Source organism: Oncorhynchus tshawytscha, linkage group LG10, assembly GCF_018296145.1.
Source record: "Oncorhynchus tshawytscha isolate Ot180627B linkage group LG10, Otsh_v2.0, whole genome shotgun sequence".
NCBI lineage: Eukaryota > Metazoa > Chordata > Actinopteri > Salmoniformes > Salmonidae > Oncorhynchus > Oncorhynchus tshawytscha.
This window is the reverse complement of record NC_056438.1, coordinates 283,341-293,739: the sequence shown is the minus strand read 5'-3', so window position 1 is coordinate 293,739 and position 10,399 is coordinate 283,341.

Here is a 10,399-nt window from a genome sequence, read left to right as displayed (position 1 = left end):
TAAGAGATCAAATATATTAGATCTGTCGACAACAAATATTTCTTCGTCATCCAGTTGTTTCAAGAATGAATGATCAAATAGGACACTACAAGACAGGGTCACAGGGGACAGTTGAGTATCTTAGAACAATTAGAATATCTTTGATAAAGACCTCGCCTGTCAAACCAATCAGTGGATAGAAAAGGCGGGCTTTGGTGCTGTCACGGTACAAAAAGTAAACAGGGACGCAACACTCCGACGGACTAGAGAAATGATCTATGTATGCTTGTGTTCCCTCATGTGCTTTATGTATTGATTTGTTATTAATAAAAAATAAAAATAAAAAATGACTAGAGAAATGACTTGGGGGTCTACGTTTATTGGTTTATCTTGTTAGAGGGCGGGTTCTGAAGTTCTGCCGCGTTCAAGTGCTATTGGAAACCTCGCAACTTCCCGAGTTAAACAGAACATATGTTATTTGCGTAGAGCTATCTATTGATTGATTCTCATACTTCTCAAGAGGGAAATTCAGGATAATCTTTCACCAATGATTTAGAAAGTCAGACGGGAAGATTGCGGAAGCTGGTGTTCTGTTTGAAACAGATGGCGTTTCGAGTGGAGATGAGAAGGATTGGTTTTCGGTGGTGAATATAAGGACACAAAATAAATAATGTGGTAGTGGACTCTAGTAAATCCAATATAAATTCGGTTTATTTTTTGGTCGGAGTGAGGGTTTTGAATCAATGTTGTTACCTGGGAGATCCGTTTGAATTGTGTATGAAAATCGTGTATGCATTGGATGCGGTGGCATCGGTGAGAGTAACGAGGAAGTGAGCTTGTTATGGTTTTCTGTGTATCCGTGAAACGGAAGGGGCGTACTCTGCGCCTCAAGAAGATATCGGATTGGAATGTGTCGTGTGGATCTTCGAAGGGGCTTATCTCTGGGGTGGCGCTAAAAGTCAATGCCAAGGAAATGGTTGGTGCACACCGATTGGTCGATGGATCCTTTAATTTGTTTTTTGAAGAAGAGTCTCTCCCTTCACACATGTGCTTGGGTTCTGTGATATAAATTACCAGCAGATCCAACTCGCTTTCTTAAAGTTGCACTAGGATCAGACCACATTCTTGTGTAGATTATAGGTGGCTAAAAGCTCCACTCCGTCAACCGATGTGCGTGCATGTGCAAGGGCGGAGTCTGTTTTATTGAGGAAGCTTGCACTTTTGTCCACATCGTTGTTGCGTTCCACCCAGAATAGAAAGCCGCCTTGTGTGGTTTATATCCACTAGGGGGCTGGAGGAGCCAGAGTAGCTTACCAAGCAAGAGCATGCATGGACCAACTGGCAAGTGTCTTCACTGACATATTCAACCTCTCCCTGACCGAGTCTGTAATACCTACATTTTTCAAGCAGACCACCATAGTCCCTGTGCCCAAGGAAGCAAAGGTAACCTGCCTAAATGATTACCACCCCGTAGCACTCACGTCGGTAGCCATGAAGTGCTTTGAAAGGCTGGTCATGGCTCACATCAACACCATCATCCCGAAAACTCTAGACCCACTCCAATTCGAAATCCACCCCAACAGGGGCTCCCAAGTGGCGCAGCAGTCTAAGCCACTGCGTCTTGGTGCTAGAGGTGCCACTACAGACCCTGGTTCGAATCCAGGCCGTGTCACAACTGACCGCTATTGGGAGTCCCATAGGGCGGCACACAATTGGCCCAGTGTCGACAGGGTTAGGCAAGTTAGGACATCATTGTAAATAAGAATTTGTTCTTAACTGACTTGCCTGGTTAAATAATGTTTTTGTTTTTTTAAACAGATGATGCCATTTCTATTCACTCCACACTGCCCTTTCCCACCTGGACAAAAGGAACACCTATGTGAGAATGCTGTTCATTGACTACAGCTCAGCATTCAACACCATAGTGCCCTCAAAGCTCATCACTAAACTAAGGACCCTGGGACTAAACACCTCCCTCTGCAACTGGATCCTGGACTTCCTGACGGGCCGCCCCCAGGTGGTGAGGGTAGGTAACAACCAATCTGCCATGCTGATCCTCAATACTAGGGCCCCTCAGGGGTGCTTTGTTGACGACACAACTATGGTGGGTCTGATCACTGACAACAATGAGACAGCCTATAGGGAGGAGGTCAGAGAACTGGCAGTGTTGTGCCAGAACAACAACCTCCCCATCAAAGTGATAAAGACGAAGGAGCTGATCGTGGACTACAGGATAAGGAGGAACACGCCCCCATTAACACTACGGGCTGTAGTGAAGCGAGTCAAGAGTTTCAAGGTCCTTGGTGTCCACATCACCAACAAGCTATCGTGGTCCAAACACATCAAGAAAGTCGTGAAGAAGGGCACGACAAAACCTTTTTCCTTTCAGGAGACTGAAAAGATTTGACATGGGTCTCCAGATCCTCAAAACGTTCTACAGCTGCACCATCGAGAGCATCCAGACCGGTTGCATCACCGCCTGGTACAGCAACTGCTTAGCATCTAACCATAAGGCACTACAGAGGGTAGTGCGTACGGCCCAGTACATCACTGGGGCCAAGCTTCCTGCCATCCAGGACCTCTACACCAGGCGGGGTCAGAGGAAAGCACTACAGAGGGTAGTACATCACTGGGGCCAAGCTTCCTGCCATCCAGGACCTCTACACCAGGCGGGGTCAGAGGAAAGCACTACAGAGGGTAGTACATCACTGGGGCCAAGCTTCCTGCCATCCAGGACCTCTACACCAGGCGGGGTCAGAGGAAAGCACTACAGAGGGTAGTACATCACTGGGGCCAAGCTTCCTGCCATCCAGGACCTCTACACCAGGCGGGGTCAGAGGAAAGCACTACAGAGGGTAGTACATCACTGGGGCCAAGCTTCCTGCCATCCAGGACCTCTACACCAGGCGGGGTCAGAGGAAAGCACTACAGAGGGTAGTACATCACTGGGGCCAAGCTTCCTGCCATCCAGGACCTCTACACCAGGCGGGGTCAGAGGAAAGCACTACAGAGGGTAGTACATCACTGGGGCCAAGCTTCCTGCCATCCAGGACCTCTACACCAGGCGGGGTCAGAGGAAAGCACTACAGAGGGTAGTACATCACTGGGGCCAAGCTTCCTGCCATCCAGGACCTCTACACCAGGCGGGGTCAGAGGAAAGCACTACAGAGGGTAGTACATCACTGGGGCCAAGCTTCCTGCCATCCAGGACCTCTACACCAGGCGGGGTCAGAGGAAAGCACTACAGAGGGTAGTACATCACTGGGGCCAAGCTTCCTGCCATCCAGGACCTCTACACCAGGCGGGGTCAGAGGAAAGCACTACAGAGGGTAGTACATCACTGGGGCCAAGCTTCCTGCCATCCAGGACCTCTACACCAGGCGGGGTCAGAGGAAAGCACTACAGAGGGTAGTACATCACTGGGGCCAAGCTTCCTGCCATCCAGGACCTCTACACCAGGCGGGGTCAGAGGAAAGCACTACAGAGGGTAGTACATCACTGGGGCCAAGCTTCCTGCCATCCAGGACCTCTACACCAGGCGGGGTCAGAGGAAAGCACTACAGAGGGTAGTACATCACTGGGGCCAAGCTTCCTGCCATCCAGGACCTCTACACCAGGCGGGGTCAGAGGAAAGCACTACAGAGGGTAGTACATCACTGGGGCCAAGCTTCCTGCCATCCAGGACCTCTACACCAGGCGGGGTCAGAGGAAAGCACTACAGAGGGTAGTACATCACTGGGGCCAAGCTTCCTGCCATCCAGGACCTCTACACCAGGCGGGGTCAGAGGAAAGCACTACAGAGGGTAGTACATCACTGGGGCCAAGCTTCCTGCCATCCAGGACCTCTACACCAGGCGGGGTCAGAGGAAAGCACTACAGAGGGTAGTACATCACTGGGGCCAAGCTTCCTGCCATCCAGGACCTCTACACCAGGCGGGGTCAGAGGAAAGCACTACAGAGGGTAGTACATCACTGGGGCCAAGCTTCCTGCCATCCAGGACCTCTACACCAGGCGGGGTCAGAGGAAAGCACTACAGAGGGTAGTACATCACTGGGGCCAAGCTTCCTGCCATCCAGGACCTCTACACCAGGCGGGGTCAGAGGAAAGCACTACAGAGGGTAGTACATCACTGGGGCCAAGCTTCCTGCCATCCAGGACCTCTACACCAGGCGGGGTCAGAGGAAAGCACTACAGAGGGTAGTACATCACTGGGGCCAAGCTTCCTGCCATCCAGGACCTCTACACCAGGCGGGGTCAGAGGAAAGCACTACAGAGGGTAGTACATCACTGGGGCCAAGCTTCCTGCCATCCAGGACCTCTACACCAGGCGGGGTCAGAGGAAAGCACTACAGAGGGTAGTACATCACTGGGGCCAAGCTTCCTGCCATCCAGGACCTCTACACCAGGCGGGGTCAGAGGAAAGCACTACAGAGGGTAGTACATCACTGGGGCCAAGCTTCCTGCCATCCAGGACCTCTACACCAGGCGGGGTCAGAGGAAAGCACTACAGAGGGTAGTACATCACTGGGGCCAAGCTTCCTGCCATCCAGGACCTCTACACCAGGCGGGGTCAGAGGAAAGCACTACAGAGGGTAGTACATCACTGGGGCCAAGCTTCCTGCCATCCAGGACCTCTACACCAGGCGGGGTCAGAGGAAAGCACTACAGAGGGTAGTACATCACTGGGGCCAAGCTTCCTGCCATCCAGGACCTCTACACCAGGCGGGGTCAGAGGAAAGCACTACAGAGGGTAGTACATCACTGGGGCCAAGCTTCCTGCCATCCAGGACCTCTACACCAGGCGGGGTCAGAGGAAAGCACTACAGAGGGTAGTACATCACTGGGGCCAAGCTTCCTGCCATCCAGGACCTCTACACCAGGCGGGGTCAGAGGAAAGCACTACAGAGGGTAGTACATCACTGGGGCCAAGCTTCCTGCCATCCAGGACCTCTACACCAGGCGGGGGGTCAGAGGAAAGCACTACAGAGGGTCAGAGGAAAGCACTACAGAGGGTAGTACATCACTGGGGCCAAGCTTCCTGCCATCCAGGACCTCTACACCAGGCGGGGTCAGAGGAAAGCACTACAGAGGGTAGTACATCACTGGGGCCAAGCTTCCTGCCATCCAGGACCTCTACACCAGGCGGGGTCAGAGGAAAGCACTACAGAGGGTAGTACATCACTGGGGCCAAGCTTCCTGCCATCCAGGACCTCTACACCAGGCGGGGTCAGAGGAAAGCACTACAGAGGGTAGTACATCACTGGGGCCAAGCTTCCTGCCATCCAGGACCTCTACACCAGGCGGGGTCAGAGGAAAGCACTACAGAGGGTAGTACATCACTGGGGCCAAGCTTCCTGCCATCCAGGACCTCTACACCAGGCGGGGTCAGAGGAAAGCACTACAGAGGGTAGTACATCACTGGGGCCAAGCTTCCTGCCATCCAGGACCTCTACACCAGGCGGGGTCAGAGGAAAGCACTACAGAGGGTAGTACATCACTGGGGCCAAGCTTCCTGCCATCCAGGACCTCTACACCAGGCGGGGTCAGAGGAAAGCACTACAGAGGGTAGTACATCACTGGGGCCAAGCTTCCTGCCATCCAGGACCTCTACACCAGGCGGGGTCAGAGGAAAGCACTACAGAGGGTAGTACATCACTGGGGCCAAGCTTCCTGCCATCCAGGACCTCTACACCAGGCGGGGTCAGAGGAAAGCACTACAGAGGGTAGTACATCACTGGGGCCAAGCTTCCTGCCATCCAGGACCTCTACACCAGGCGGGGTCAGAGGAAAGCACTACAGAGGGTAGTACATCACTGGGGCCAAGCTTCCTGCCATCCAGGACCTCTACACCAGGCGGGGTCAGAGGAAAGCACTACAGAGGGTAGTACATCACTGGGGCCAAGCTTCCTGCCATCCAGGACCTCTACACCAGGCGGGGTCAGAGGAAAGCACTACAGAGGGTAGTACATCACTGGGGCCAAGCCCTGCCATCCAGGACCTCTACACCAGGCGGGGTCAGAGGAAAGCACTACAGAGGGTAGTACATCACTGGGGCCAAGCTTCCTGCCATCCAGGACCTCTACACCAGGCGGGGTCAGAGGAAAGCACTACAGAGGGTAGTACATCACTGGGGCCAAGCTTCCTGCCATCCAGGACCTCTACACCAGGCGGGGGACCTCAGAGGAAAGCACTACAGAGGGTAGTACATCACTGGGGCCAAGCTTCCTGCCATCCAGGACCTCTACACCAGGCGGGGTCAGAGGAAAGCACTACAGAGGGTAGTACATCACTGGGGCCAAGCTTCCTGCCATCCAGGACCTCTACACCAGGCGGGGTCAGAGGAAAGCACTACAGAGGGTAGTACATCACTGGGGCCAAGCTTCCTGCCATCCAGGACCTCTACACCAGGCGGGGTCAGAGGAAAGCACTACAGAGGGTAGTACATCACTGGGGCCAAGCTTCCTGCCATCCAGGACCTCTACACCAGGCGGGGTCAGAGGAAAGCACTACAGAGGGTAGTACATCACTGGGGCCAAGCTTCCTGCCATCCAGGACCTCTACACCAGGCGGGGTCAGAGGAAAGCACTACAGAGGGTAGTACATCACTGGGGCCAAGCTTCCTGCCATCCAGGACCTCTACACCAGGCGGGGTCAGAGGAAAGCACTACAGAGGGTAGTACATCACTGGGGCCAAGCTTCCTGCCATCCAGGACCTCTACACCAGGCGGGGTCAGAGGAAAGCACTACAGAGGGTAGTACATCACTGGGGCCAAGCTTCCTGCCATCCAGGACCTCTACACCAGGCGGGGTCAGAGGAAAGCACTACAGAGGGTAGTACATCACTGGGGCCAAGCTTCCTGCCATCCAGGACCTCTACACCAGGCGGGGTCAGAGGAAAGCACTACAGAGGGTAGTACATCACTGGGGCCAAGCTTCCTGCCATCCAGGACCTCTACACCAGGCGGGGTCAGAGGAAAGCACTACAGAGGGTAGTACATCACTGGGGCCAAGCTTCCTGCCATCCAGGACCTCTACACCAGGCGGGGTCAGAGGAAAGCACTACAGAGGGTAGTACATCACTGGGGCCAAGCTTCCTGCCATCCAGGACCTCTACACCAGGCGGGGTCAGAGGAAAGCACTACAGAGGGTAGTACATCACTGGGGCCAAGCTTCCTGCCATCCAGGACCTCTACACCAGGCGGGGTCAGAGGAAAGCACTACAGAGGGTAGTACATCACTGGGGCCAAGCTTCCTGCCATCCAGGACCTCTACACCAGGCGGGGTCAGAGGAAAGCACTACAGAGGGTAGTACATCACTGGGGCCAAGCTTCCTGCCATCCAGGACCTCTACACCAGGCGGGGTCAGAGGAAAGCACTACAGAGGGTAGTACATCACTGGGGCCAAGCTTCCTGCCATCCAGGACCTCTACACCAGGCGGGGTCAGAGGAAAGCACTACAGAGGGTAGTACATCACTGGGGCCAAGCTTCCTGCCATCCAGGACCTCTACACCAGGCGGGGTCAGAGGAAAGCACTACAGAGGGTAGTACATCACTGGGGCCAAGCTTCCTGCCATCCAGGACCTCTACACCAGGCGGGGTCAGAGGAAAGCACTACAGAGGGTAGTACATCACTGGGGCCAAGCTTCCTGCCATCCAGGACCTCTACACCAGGCGGGGTCAGAGGAAAGCACTACAGAGGGTAGTACATCACTGGGGCCAAGCTTCCTGCCATCCAGGACCTCTACACCAGGCGGGGTCAGAGGAAAGCACTACAGAGGGTAGTACATCACTGGGGCCAAGCTTCCTGCCATCCAGGACCTCTACACCAGGCGGGGTCAGAGGAAAGCACTACAGAGGGTAGTACATCACTGGGGCCAAGCTTCCTGCCATCCAGGACCTCTACACCAGGCGGGGTCAGAGGAAAGCACTACAGAGGGTAGTACATCACTGGGGCCAAGCTTCCTGCCATCCAGGACCTCTACACCAGGCGGGGTCAGAGGAAAGCACTACAGAGGGTAGTACATCACTGGGGCCAAGCTTCCTGCCATCCAGGACCTCTACACCAGGCGGGGTCAGAGGAAAGCACTACAGAGGGTAGTACATCACTGGGGCCAAGCTTCCTGCCATCCAGGACCTCTACACCAGGCGGGGTCAGAGGAAAGCACTACAGAGGGTAGTACATCACTGGGGCCAAGCTTCCTGCCATCCAGGACCTCTACACCAGGCGGGGTCAGAGGAAAGCACTACAGAGGGTAGTACATCACTGGGGCCAAGCTTCCTGCCATCCAGGACCTCTACACCAGGCGGGGTCAGAGGAAAGCACTACAGAGGGTAGTACATCACTGGGGCCAAGCTTCCTGCCATCCAGGACCTCTACACCAGGCGGGGTCAGAGGAAAGCACTACAGAGGGTAGTACATCACTGGGGCCAAGCTTCCTGCCATCCAGGACCTCTACACCAGGCGGGGTCAGAGGAAAGCACTACAGAGGGTAGTACATCACTGGGGCCAAGCTTCCTGCCATCCAGGACCTCTACACCAGGCGGGGTCAGAGGAAAGCACTACAGAGGGTAGTACATCACTGGGGCCAAGCTTCCTGCCATCCAGGACCTCTACACCAGGCGGGGTCAGAGGAAAGCACTACAGAGGGTAGTACATCACTGGGGCCAAGCTTCCTGCCATCCAGGACCTCTACACCAGGCGGGGTCAGAGGAAAGCACTACAGAGGGTAGTACATCACTGGGGCCAAGCTTCCTGCCATCCAGGACCTCTACACCAGGCGGGGTCAGAGGAAAGCACTACAGAGGGTAGTACATCACTGGGGCCAAGCTTCCTGCCATCCAGGACCTCTACACCAGGCGGGGTCAGAGGAAAGCACTACAGAGGGTAGTACATCACTGGGGCCAAGCTTCCTGCCATCCAGGACCTCTACACCAGGCGGGGTCAGAGGAAAGCACTACAGAGGGTAGTACATCACTGGGGCCAAGCTTCCTGCCATCCAGGACCTCTACACCAGGCGGGGTCAGAGGAAAGCACTACAGAGGGTAGTACATCACTGGGGCCAAGCTTCCTGCCATCCAGGACCTCTACACCAGGCGGGGTCAGAGGAAAGCACTACAGAGGGTAGTACATCACTGGGGCCAAGCTTCCTGCCATCCAGGACCTCTACACCAGGCGGGGTCAGAGGAAAGCACTACAGAGGGTAGTACATCACTGGGGCCAAGCTTCCTGCCATCCAGGACCTCTACACCAGGCGGGGTCAGAGGAAAGCACTACAGAGGGTAGTACATCACTGGGGCCAAGCTTCCTGCCATCCAGGACCTCTACACCAGGCGGGGTCAGAGGAAAGCACTACAGAGGGTAGTACATCACTGGGGCCAAGCTTCCTGCCATCCAGGACCTCTACACCAGGCGGGGTCAGAGGAAAGCACTACAGAGGGTAGTACATCACTGGGGCCAAGCTTCCTGCCATCCAGGACCTCTACACCAGGCGGGGTCAGAGGAAAGCACTACAGAGGGTAGTACATCACTGGGGCCAAGCTTCCTGCCATCCAGGACCTCTACACCAGGCGGGGTCAGAGGAAAGCACTACAGAGGGTAGTACATCACTGGGGCCAAGCTTCCTGCCATCCAGGACCTCTACACCAGGCGGGGTCAGAGGAAAGCACTACAGAGGGTAGTACATCACTGGGGCCAAGCTTCCTGCCATCCAGGACCTCTACACCAGGCGGGGTCAGAGGAAAGCACTACAGAGGGTAGTACATCACTGGGGCCAAGCTTCCTGCCATCCAGGACCTCTACACCAGGCGGGGTCAGAGGAAAGCACTACAGAGGGTAGTACATCACTGGGGCCAAGCTTCCTGCCATCCAGGACCTCTACACCAGGCGGGGTCAGAGGAAAGCACTACAGAGGGTAGTACATCACTGGGGCCAAGCTTCCTGCCATCCAGGACCTCTACACCAGGCGGGGTCAGAGGAAAGCACTACAGAGGGTAGTACATCACTGGGGCCAAGCTTCCTGCCATCCAGGAACTACAGTGGCAAGAAAAAAAATATGTGAACCATTTGGATTTACCTGGATTTGAGAGGAGGGAGAGAAAGAGAGGAGAGGAGGAGATTTCTGCATAAATTGGTCATCAAAATGGATCTGATCTTCTTCAAGTCACAACAGACAAACACAGTGTGCTTCAACTAATAACACACAAATTATTGTATTTTTCTTGTCTATATTGAATACATAATTTAAACATTCACAGTTTTGGTTAGAAAAGGTATGTGAACCCCTAGGCTAATGACTTCTCCAAAAGCTAATTGGAGTCAAGAGTCAGCTAACCTGGAGTCCAATCAATGAGACGAGATTGGAGATGTTGGTTCGAGCTGCCCTGCCCAATAAAAAACACTCACATTTGAATTTGCTATT